Below are 12,406 nucleotides of genomic sequence, written 5' to 3'. Positions count from 1 at the left end.
CACCGCGGGGGGTCGCCCGTGTGGCCAGCAGGAGGGTTGTGAAGGTGTTAAGTTGAAGACTTAAGATCAAACCCCGTTAGCGCACGGGTGTATCCGTAGCTTTCAGACGTGGGCCACGTAAGACAGGATGATGATCGTGGGGCCCATTCGGGGTTTTGCTTGCACGATGTTTCTCATCATAAAAAAAATAAACTTTGTTCGAAAAGGCTCATACATGCGTAATTAATGTAAAAAATAAGCTCATTCACTTTTTTTCCCCCACGTCTCAGTAAGAATAGGTTCTTTCATGAAACATTTCACCGAAATTAGTAAAACACGTTTTAAAAGATCAGTTTCCAACCAAGCCTTGGAGCTAAATTAAATAAAGAGACATTGGTAAAATAAACATTTGGAATTTTTTCACAGCACTTTCCAAACAGCATGTGTCCTTCAAAGGATGTATTCTTCTTTTCTTTTTTTTTCTTTTCTTTTCTTTCTTTTCTTTTCTCTTCTCGTTTGATCTTTTTTAGTATTTGTTTTTTCCGTTTTGTCTCTCTAAAAAGAAAAGCAGCACGTTTAGAAAGAGGAAAAAAAAGAACACGTTAGTGGTTTGGCTTTTCCAATTGAGCTTTCCCATTCACTTGAGGGGAGCTGCCAAGTCAAAGAACACCCTACACATCATCACGTAAGTGATCACTCCACCATTAGTGAGACCTTTTTTACGAGGAGCCTTCATAGAGAAAAACTCGTAGGAAAAAGAAAGTTTTGACTATGAAAGTTTTTTATATGAGAAATTTTTCAAAAGAAAGTTTTTCACTTGTTTGTGTAGTATGAGAAAAACAGAATGAGAAAATATGAAAAAAATGGGAGAGAAGAGGAGGGTGGTGGTGGTGGTAAGATGGACGGTGGTGATGATGGTGAGTGGTGAGCAATGTTGTGAGAGGCGTACGCCTCAGTACTTGAAGCGTACACCTCACAGGCGAGGTGCATGCTCAAGGTACTGAGGCGCACACTCAGTACCTGAAGCATGAAATTGCTTTGAATACATAATTATCTAAAATAATTTCAAATATAACACTGTTTGGATTGCCCTTTCAGCTAAATTAAATGTTTGATGCAAGCTTCAATAGCATTAATAGCTCCCGATTAATTGCGTGGTGGTAAACCACTAAAAATCTTGCATTAGTATAACTAACTTAAATTTACGTATACCTGTATATAAGTAAGAGATGTGCGCAAAAGTGCATTGCTGAAAAACTATAGTTTCATGGTAGTTCTATTGCATGTATGCATTTGATATGTCCAAGAAAAAAATATTTATATGCATCACTAAGAATAATTTTTTTGTTTAGGCCGTTTTTGATGGAAAAAAATGTAAGGTTATAATTTAAAAAATTGGGAGCTATTTATTTTTCAAGTCCTTCAAAAACCTTATATTTACTAAATCAACCATCAAACAAACTCATATATGATAACAAACTCATATATGTATATTTATATTAAAAAACCATTTACCAGTGCTGTTTTATTAATATTATATATTTTATTATTTTGATCATGAAGCTTACTCTTCAACGCCTCGCTTCATAACATGCTCAATGCCTCGCTTCGCCTCATCGCGTTTAACAACCTTGGTGGTGAGATTGGTGGTTGGGGGGTGTAAAAATAAATTTTCTCTTGGTAGAAAACATTCTTCCAACCCCCACGAAGGAATGTTTCTTATCAAAAAAGTACTTTTTAGAAAAAACTCTCTTAGCAAAAAAGTCGCTCTCGTCCGTATGGATTTTCCATTTTGTATCACTTTTCCTACATCTTCCTGACAAGTCCATCTACTGTGATCAATTACGTATAAAAACATTGGATTAGCTAACAAATCTACATTGAGAATTGCCATCCAACTCTAATCGGAATCTGAATCCAAATCTAGTTAAGAAAGATCCAAGTAACAGATTGAGTCACGCCTAAATTGAAGATCACTAGCCCCACCGAGGTAGGCCAAGCCACCACAGAGAAAAGAGAGAAAGGGGGCACGCCAGCCAAATGAAATCAACAGAGTTGATCACCACGCTCACCAAAAAGCCCCCAAATCTTTCAAAACCATAGTTCGTAATATGTGAAATCACAAAAAGCCTCTAAATAGTGAATATATGAACAAACGAATATAGACGGATTTGTTTAACTTGGATTTAATTTTATAAAATGAGGACAAAACAAGTAGATATAAAATTTTTACTTGAAACCCAAGTTAGCACGTAGAACTATGAGATTCAAATTCAAGGCTCAAATGTGATCTAAACATGAGAACAGATAAAATTGTGTCTACAAAGAGTACCAGACCCACAGGTGACCCACGGCCCGGCATCAGCCCAGGGCTTTTTGGCCGTTGGCGAGCGGACCAGGCGGCCGCATGGCTTCATGGTGGCACACATTTAGAAACACTACCAGCATCACATGTGAGCCTTAAAAACATGTCAGGACAGTGACCAAAAGTACAACAGGCAGAACCAGCATGGCTAGGTCTCTCTGTTCCCCGGGTTGGGCGTATCAAGGAGATAGGAGCATACTAGATGATCTACTTCCATGGACTGAGATCCATGTAATCCCCATCACCATCATGAGTCTGTTAGCACCAAACTCGCCGGTCAAGTGAGTCATAGGCAGTCCATAGCCCAGTGCCCTGGTTTCCCACACCTATAACAGTTGCCTGGCTTATTCTTCATAGGACTAGCAACAGGCATCACGTCGTCTTTAAAATTGAGCTTACAGACAGCCGTATGATGAGGACCCTCACTTTGCTGTCCGCGGCTAGCTCGGGTGTTTGGTTGACGATCATTACTCGGCGGCACGCGCATTGATCCATTTACATCTGAACCATGTATCAGCCCAATCTTACCATTATCATTCTGACCTTCATTCCCAAATTCCAAAGCAATAGCAATTCCAATCCTTCTCTGGGAGCCAGATGAACCTACTTGTTTGCTAGATTCTCTAGGAGGCTTGGATCTTTCTTGGTCCTTGGTTGGATCATCAACTGACTGGGAGAAATTGAATGCACCTTGGCCCTGTATGGATTGATTAAAGAAGAGTTTACAAGTCATATCACTAATCAGTGTGTATGAATAGCAGTGAACTGTGAATAATACTGGAACCTACTTGTTTGCTAGATTCTCTAGGAAGCTTGGATCTTTCTTGGTCTTTGGTTAGATCATCAACTGGCTGGGAGAAATTGCATGCACCTTGGCCCTGTATGGATTGATTAAAGAAGAGTTTACAAGTCATATCTCTAATCAGTGTGTATAAGTAGCAGTGAACTATGAATAATACTGGAAACTGCAAAATGCAACTTTCCTTTTGACACCAAACATTGCTAACTATAACAAATAACCTTGAGACAGTATCACTATAAATAACAAAGATAACAAGGCAAAATAGAAACTCAAAGAGGAAAACAGCTTTTATGCGACTAAGCAATGCACCTATTAATCAAACCACTGTATTCCATTTTCTCTGAACATATAAAACAACAAAGCTCACTAGAAGAATCCCACTCTCAAGAGACAAACCGTATTTGCAATATGAGCAGGCACATTCATCAGAGCATACATGAATCCCATCAAGAGAAGGGAACGGTTGTCACCAACATTAAAAATATAAGATGGAATTTGAGGTGCTTGACAATCCCGTTTTGAGTTGATTCACGTTCAGAGTTGTTAGGATTTCACAACTATGCGTGCGCCCTGCGCGTGTGCATGTTCCAGACATTTTCATTCACTCTGACATGCATTTACATGCACACACTTACTACCACTAATTATCATCATGCATATTCATTGTGTCTATTGTGCTGTCCTAAAATTTTATTGAATATTTTAGTAAAATATGGAGGGTTCTACCTATTCGGATATCGGTTTACACTAATCAATTTCAATTATTTAACGAGATATCACTACAAGAAAATAGGTGATTAGCGACGGAATTTACCGACGGAATAATGCCGTCGCTACTTAGCGACGGATTAACGAGAGAAATATATATGTCGCTATAATCACTAAAATTTACGAAAGTAGCGATGGAATGTATCCCCTCGCAGAATCCGTCGCTAAGTAGCGACGTATTTGCGACGAACAAATTTCCGTCGCTATGTTGCGGCGGAATGGGCGACAGAATATATTCCGTCGCTATGTTCGTAAATTTCGTGTACGACGGAGTAGCGATGGAAATAATCCGTCGCTAATTATCGATAAACCTATTCTCAAACCTCTTTTCCTTTTCTTCTTTCCCTGCTCCCGCCGTTCGCCTGGAGAAAGGTACGTCGGCTCCCGACGTTCGCCCGAAAAAAGGCACGGGGGTTAACCCCCTGCCTTTCCAGCACAGGGGTTAACCCCAGTGCCGGAAAGTTACAGGGGTCGACCCCCTGCCTGTTCCGGCAGGGGGTTAACCCCTTGCCGGAAAGGCAAGGCGTTAACCCCCGTTCCGGCAAGGGGTTGGAAAGGCAGGGTGTTAACCCCTTGCCGAAAAGGCAGGGGGTTAACCGCCTGCCGGAACAGGCAGGGGATCGACCCTGACCCCCTGTCGAAAAGGCAGAGGGTTAACCCCCTATGTTCCGGAAGGGGGTCGACCCCCTGTTGTTCCGGCGGGGGGTCGACTCCCTTGCTGAAACGCAGGGGTCAACCCCCTGCGGTTTTCGTCAGGGTGTCGACCCCCTGCGGTTTCGGTAGGTCATTGGGTACTGGGCTTCTCAAGGCCTATGCAAAATGTTTTATTTTGCCTCGTTTTTTTTTTTTTTTTGTGACTTCATTTTAAAACATTGTTTTTTTTCAGATTTCTCAACGGAACCCGCTTGTACTCAGCCACCCATGGTAAGTAAATGAAAAAAACAATGCAAATCAGGTAAATACTCGTGGTGAGTAAGTGATGCAAGCGTATCACGTGTTATTTAATTTATTAGATGTAACACTTTATTTTTCACATATTCACTTAGTTGATATTTAGGGTTGCTTTATTGGAGTTCGGAGATCATGCTAAGCATGATTTTAATGTATGAATATGAAAGTGTTCTTATTTTTGGAGTACGGAGTCCATGCTAAGCATGATAGTAGTTAGTGGAATATTGAAGTGTGTTTGCTGCAGGTACATGTTTGTCATTTGTTTGATATGAATGATTACGATGTATTGCAATGTTTGATGTAATTGTATTCATGCTTGCATGTAGTTACTTTCAATTTAATGTGTTTTTCATGTGAAATTGTATAATAAAAGCATGTTTCAAATGATTGTATCGTGTCATTAATAGTTTGCACATGAAAATATTAAGTTATCAATGCATGCATCATAATTCTTGTTATTGTATGACATCATATATTGCATGATAAATTTGATATTTTCTTCATCATAGCATTCTGATGGTTCTCTTTTAATTCGTTAGGTTATTATTCGTAACATCATAAGAAAATGACTGCAAACCGTGAATGGATGTACCGTAGGATAGTGGACAATGAGTTATCGCATGAATATATGGATGGTGTTGAAAGTTTTATTGAATTTGCAACGGCAAGTGTCAGTACAGTGGATCCCACAGGTCGGATTAGGTGTCCATGCAAGATTTGTAAGAATAATCGATTTGTAGAACCTCATGGCGTTAGACATCACCTATACAGGAAGGGTTTTGTGAGTGATTATCAGAATTGGACGTTTCATGGAGAAGAATTTAGAAACAATTTTGATGCACGGGTGAATGTGGTGCACAATAATCCATATATGAATTTGATATTTGATGCCGCAGGAACAGAACTGGGTTCTGCAATGAGTTCTAGTGATGTAAGAAATGCCGTAGATGAAGAATCACCAAACGATGCAGCTAGTAGATTTTATGATTTACTTAGAGATGCTGATGAGCCACTTTGGAACGGTTACGAGAGTCACACTATCTTGTCTGCAGTTCTTCAACTAATGAATTTGAAGTCCGAGTATAATTTGAGTCAATCATGTTTTGATCGTTTGTGTATGATTGTGAAGAGTATGTTGCCCAAAGATGAGAAATTGTCACAAAATTTCTATCGTGCGAAAGTTATGGTCAACACTATAGGTATGAAGTACAAAAAGATTATTTTTTTTTTCAAATCACTGCATGTTGTATTTCAAGGAGCAGAAAAACAACATATCATGCCCGTCATGTGGGCATCATCAGTTCAAGCCAAAGACAAGAGGCAATGGTAGCACGAGATCAAAGAAAGTTTCATACAAGTCGCTCTGCTACTTTCCTATCACTCCTAGATTGCAGCGATTGTATATGTCTTCAAGGACAGCTAAACACATGAGATGACATGCAAATAAAGTTCGACACGATGAAAACAAGATCACGAATCCTGTTGACGCTGAAACTTGGAAGCACTTTGATTATACTCATCAAAACTTCGCAATGGAAGTGCGAAATGTTAGACTCGGTCTATGTACAGATAGATTTAATCCATTTGAGGGTAGATCAATTCCATACTCATGTTGGCCAGTATTTGTAACTTCATACAACCTTCCACCAAGCTTGTGTATGAAACGTCCAAATCTTTTTTTGTCTCTTTAATCCCTGGTTCGACCTCACCTGGTAAAAATCTTGATGTATATTTAAGGCCATTGATTGATGAACTAAAAGTATTGTGGGATGACGGTGTTACCACGTATGATGCCCACAAAAAACAAAATTTCAACATGAAGGTTGTTGTTCTATGGACAATCAGTGACTTCCCTGCATATGGTATGCTATCTGGTTGAAGCACACATGGGAGGTTGGCATGTCTGTACTGCATGGAGGATTCCAAAGCTTTTAGATTGATGCATGGAAGGAAGCCTTGCTGGTTTGAGTGTCATCGTCGATTTCTACCCAGCGACCATATGTTCCGACGACAAAAGAATGTGTTTAAAGCAGGCACAACTGAAATGGAAGGTTCATCCACAAGATTGTCTGGCATAGAGATTCTAAGAAGATTGCGATACTTTCCAGATGTATTAACAGATGCCCGCAGTCTTACACCCTTTCGTGGATTTGGGAAGGATCACAATTGGATGAAAAAAATCTATTTTTTGGGAACTACCGTATTGGCCGACCCTATTGATACGACATAATTTGGATGTGATGCATGTGGAGAAAAATGTGTTTGATAATGTGTTAAATACAGTAATGAATGTTAAAGGAAAAATGAAGGATAATCCGAAGGCCTGTATGGATTTAAAAGTAATATGTAAAAGACCAGAATTGGAACTCAAAGAGTATAATGGCAAAGTACTGAAACCAAAGGCAAAGTACGTGCTTGGACCTGATCAAATAAAACATGTATGTCAATGGTTGAGACAATTGAGATTTCCAGATGGATATGTCTCTAACATTGCTCGGGCTGTGAAGATTGACGATGGACAATTATATGCGTTGAAGAGCCATGATTGTCATATCTTTATGCAACGATTGATACCTCTAGCATTCCATGATATGTTAGACAAACCTATATGAGGGGTATTGTCTGAGTTGAGTAGATTTTTCAGAACATTATGTGCATCGGAGGTCGTAGTATCAGATGTAAAGAATCTCGAAGACTCTGTCATCACCATTGTTTGTCTGCTAGAAAAAATATTTCCGCCAACATTTTTCGATGTTATAGAACATTTGATCATACATTTGTTATATGAATTACGGGTTGGTGGCCCTGTGCAATATCGATGGATGTACCCATTTGAAAGGTATATGTTTTTTTATATTTGTCTCTTTAATGACAGATATTTAAAGTTTGAAATATATATTTTTGCTAGATGCATGTTCGACCTCAAAAAAAACGTTCGTAATAAAGCAAGAGTAGAAGACTCTATTTGTGAGGCGTACACTTTAGAAGAGATTTCAAATTTCTCATCTATGTACTTCGAACCTCATATTCCAACATGTTACACATGCCCGCCCCATAACGATGATGGAGAACAAGTAACTATAGTTGACAAGTTGTCGATATTTCAACCACTTGGGCATGCATTTGGTAGTTGCCGATCAAGGCTCTTGACAGATCGAGAGCAAGACGCAACACACATCTATATTCTTTTTAATTGCTCAGCGATAGACCCATACATCAAGTAAGTATATGTAGACGCAACACAATTATAAATCCTTTTATGTTCTATACGTGGATACATGACTCGGTAATATAAGTATTTGTAGTTTGCAGACGATTTGATCTGGAGTTGCAAAGAGAAGTTTCACATCTCACTGATGCAAAAGTACAAAAAGAACGTGAAACTAAGTTTGTGGAGTGATTGAAACAGTTGGTAAAGAAGCTAACATAAATTTTGTACTTGTAAACAACACTAAGTTACTTAATTGGTCGTGATCACAATCATTGTTTATGTCTGTGCGTAGGTCCGCCATGGTGATGTTAAAGATCAAGGAATATGTGATTTAGAAAATGGTCCGACCAAAGTTGTGCAATGCTACAACGGGTACATCGTAAATGATTATTGATTCTATACAAAAGATTACGGTATAAACAAATCAACGATGAATAGTGGCGTGTGTGTCAAAGGTAGCAGCTACGGTGAAAATGAACATGATTACTAGAGTGTTATAGAAAAAATAATAGAGTTGACTTACTTAGGCATAAATAACAGGGTAACTTTATTCAAGTGTCATTGGTTTGATCCAACTACAACAAGACTCGACAAAGCTTCAGGCATTGTGGAGGTGAATCATAAATCCAAGTTTGGAACATATGAACTATTCATATTAGTCTCGCAAGCTCAACAAGTTTATTATACTTCATATTCGAGTATAAAAAAGTTAGATAAAAATGAATGGTGGGCAGTTTGCAAGGTGAAGTCCAAACTATATCCTGAGTATGATCAGTTACAGGAAGACAAGTTAGCTGAAAACATTGATTACTATCAATTAGATGATATCTATGACTTCGCTTGTGGTCACGATGTTGCACATGATATGCATGTCATATCTCTATTGGCCGATGAAACATTCATAGAAGAATGTAATCCAAATGATATACCAAGTGTATGGGTAAACAATGAAGAAGAAGAAGAAGAAGAAAGTCAAACAAGTGACGAGGAAAAATTCTCAAGCTAGTGAGCAAAATCTTGTAATACAAACCTCTATTTAAATGCATTGCAATACTTAATGTGAATGATTTAAATTATTTGAATGTATTGTAATACTTGATGCGAATGAATGAGTTGTATTGCAATACTTGATGTGAATGATTTGAATGTATTGTAATACTTGATACGAATGATTTGAATGCATTGTAATACTTGATATGAATGATTTGAATTATTTGAATATATTGTAATACTTGATGCGAATGAATGAGTTCTATTACAATATTTGATGTGAATGATTTGAATTATTTGAATGTATTGTAATACTTGATATGAATGATTTGAATGCATTACAATACTTGATGTGAATGATTTGAATTATTTGAATGTATTGTAATACTTGATACGAATGATTTAATGCATTGCAATACTTGATGTGAATGATTTGAATTATTTGAATGCATTGTAATACTTGATGCGAATGAATGAGTTGTATTGCAATACTTGATGTGAATGATTTGAATTATTTAAATGTATTGTAATACTTGATACAAATGATTTGAATGAATTGCAATACTTAATGTGAATGATTTGAATTATTTTAATGCATTACAATACTTGATGTGAATGATTTAAATTATTTGAATGCATTATAATACTTGATGCGAATGATTTGAATGCATTGCAATGCTTGATGTGAATGATTTGAATGTATTGCAATACCTGATATGAATGATTTGAATGTATTGTAATACTTGTTGCGAATCATTTGAATGTATTGCAATACTTGATGCAAATGATTTAAATTATTGTAATACTTGATGCGAATGACTTGAATGTATTGTAATACTTGATGCGAATTATTTGAATGTATTGTATGACATATGTTATTTGTTAGAATATGGTTCATGGAGGTTACAGTGGTTGTTCATCCAGTAGTAGCCAGACCCAGCCTTCATCTTCACAGACTCCTGTGATAGGTATATCATTTAACTAATTGGATGCTTGATTAGTTCAAATGCGCATTCTGAGAATTTCTAACGTATTTTTTTACAGATGATGTTTCGCCTGTACACGACCCACCTACACCAGTTGAACACACAAGTCAGGAGCCAACACAGGAAGCAGGGTCTTCTCAGTCTGGCACAAGAAGACTCATTCGAATAGTGTATATCGATAATCGACCGTAAGTATTTCGTTTTCAATTATTGCATATCTTATAAATATTTTATATTGATATTTACTGTGTACCAATTCATGTGCAACACGAGGTTTGAGCCACAAGAAGTAGTACGCGTAGGGGTGACAATCGTGTCAGGTTGGCGGGTCAGCATACCTCAACCTGAAACTGACTCGTTTATTAAACGGGTCGGCTGTGGCAAACACGAACCCGACCCGTTTAATAAACGGGTAACCCGACACGACCCGCCAACCCATTTAATAAATGGGTTGGGTCGGGTAAACGGGTTCTCAGGTTTGCGGGTTGGGTTGACGGGTTATCGGGTCGGGTTGGCGGGTCAACGGGTTGGCAGGTTGACGGGTCGGGTTGACGGGTTGGCAGACGGGTTTGCGGGTTGGCGGGTTGACCCACCCGCCTAACCCGTTTATTAAACGGGTTGGCGGGTTAGCATACCCGCAACCCGAACCCGACCTGTTTAATAAACGAGTTACGCGGGTCGACCCGTTTATTAAACGGGTTGGCTTAAGCCCAACCCGAACCCGCCTAAGAGGCGGGTTGGCAGGTTGAGTTGGCGGGTCGTGTCAGGTTTTGCCACCCCTAAGTACGCGAGATTAGGAATTCACTTCTTCAACATCTACCAGGACCGGTTGCTCAATGGAAAGAGTATCCAAAGGAGGTGTTAGACAGATTGTGGTCCAAACAATTCACTTCTTCACAATTGTTTCTCATAATTAATGTGTTTCATATTTATTTTTTTTAGTCATGTCTGCTAACTTTCTGAAAATATTTGTAGGCTTCAAATCGCTTCGCAACTACAGTGAAAGAAAATGATGCAAGGAAGGTGTGGCAAAAGGTGGCTGCCAATCGTTTTGCAGACATGCTGCACAATAAGAAGACTGCAGCAAAAAAAACATTTGATAGAATAGATGATGGAAGGGCCATGGCCCTATTACTATCAGAAGAGATTATTGAGATGGAATGTGCGATAAGTGGGCGAAAGATGCATTTCAAAATCGCTCTGCGAATGCTGCACAAAATCGAGCGAAAATGCCCGAAGCCCATCTACACACAGGTCGATATAAGACATTTGGGAGCCACCTGAAGAAAATGGTAACTCATCAATATATAATATTAATTTTATAAGTATTGTTGCAAACTTATTAACTAAATCTTTTATCATTTAACTTCGTAGGAAGCAGAAAAAGGAGGCATTGTACCATATAAGGGTGTGTTTGTTGAAACACATAAACGGAAGACCACGGGAGACTTCGTATCAGAGAAGGCGATAACAACAACGGTATCTATTTATTCTATTAATAATCATTGCAATATGCAAGTTATCATAATGTTATCGTTAGTTATTAATGCATACTTTAAACATTATTTTGTAGGAGGCATATGAGCAACAGATGGTAGAGCGATATGGCGATGACGCTACTCAGCATCCATTATTTGATCCTGCAACAAGGGTGACTGTAGCAGGTGAACCCAAAAAAGGGCGCGTGTTCGGGTTTGGGAGTAATATGAACACTTCACCTGTTATTGCTTCTTTCAGTTACGGCTCACGGACTTCTTCCGCCGACATAAGCTCCAAGCAGCAGGTTATTCTTTCCGGTGAAGATGTACGCTAGATCGTTAAGGACACACTGCGTGACTACTTTCATAAAACCGTCGTCGACGTTCTCAGAGATGAGTTCAACAGTTTTTTGCTGAACAGGGGATCTTCGATTGCAGGTCCCTCTCAGGTATAATCACATATTCAGTTTTTTGACCGCCTTAGAACATATATGAGCATAATTGAATCACATATATAACTTTTTGTCTGCCTTAGAGCACATATGAGCAAGATAGAATCACATATAGAGTTTTTTGTTTGCCTTAGAGCACAGATGAGCATGCTATAATCACATATAAAGTTTTTTGCCTGCCTTAGAGCACATATGAGCATGATAGAATCACATATAAAGTTTTTTTGACTACCTTAGAACACATATGAGCATGTTATAATCACATATTCAGTTTTTTGACTGCCTTAGAACACATATGAGCATGTTATAATCACATATTCAGTTTTTTGACTACCTTAAAACACATATGAGCATGTTATAATCACATATTCAGTTTTTTGACTACCTTAAAACACATATGAGCATGCCAAAATCACATATAGAG

This window comes from Nuphar pumila, chromosome 1 (genome assembly GCF_984573655.1).
Source record: "Nuphar pumila chromosome 1, dmNupPumi1.hap1.1, whole genome shotgun sequence".
Lineage (NCBI taxonomy): Eukaryota > Viridiplantae > Streptophyta > Magnoliopsida > Nymphaeales > Nymphaeaceae > Nuphar > Nuphar pumila.
This window is presented reverse-complemented; position numbering follows the sequence as displayed.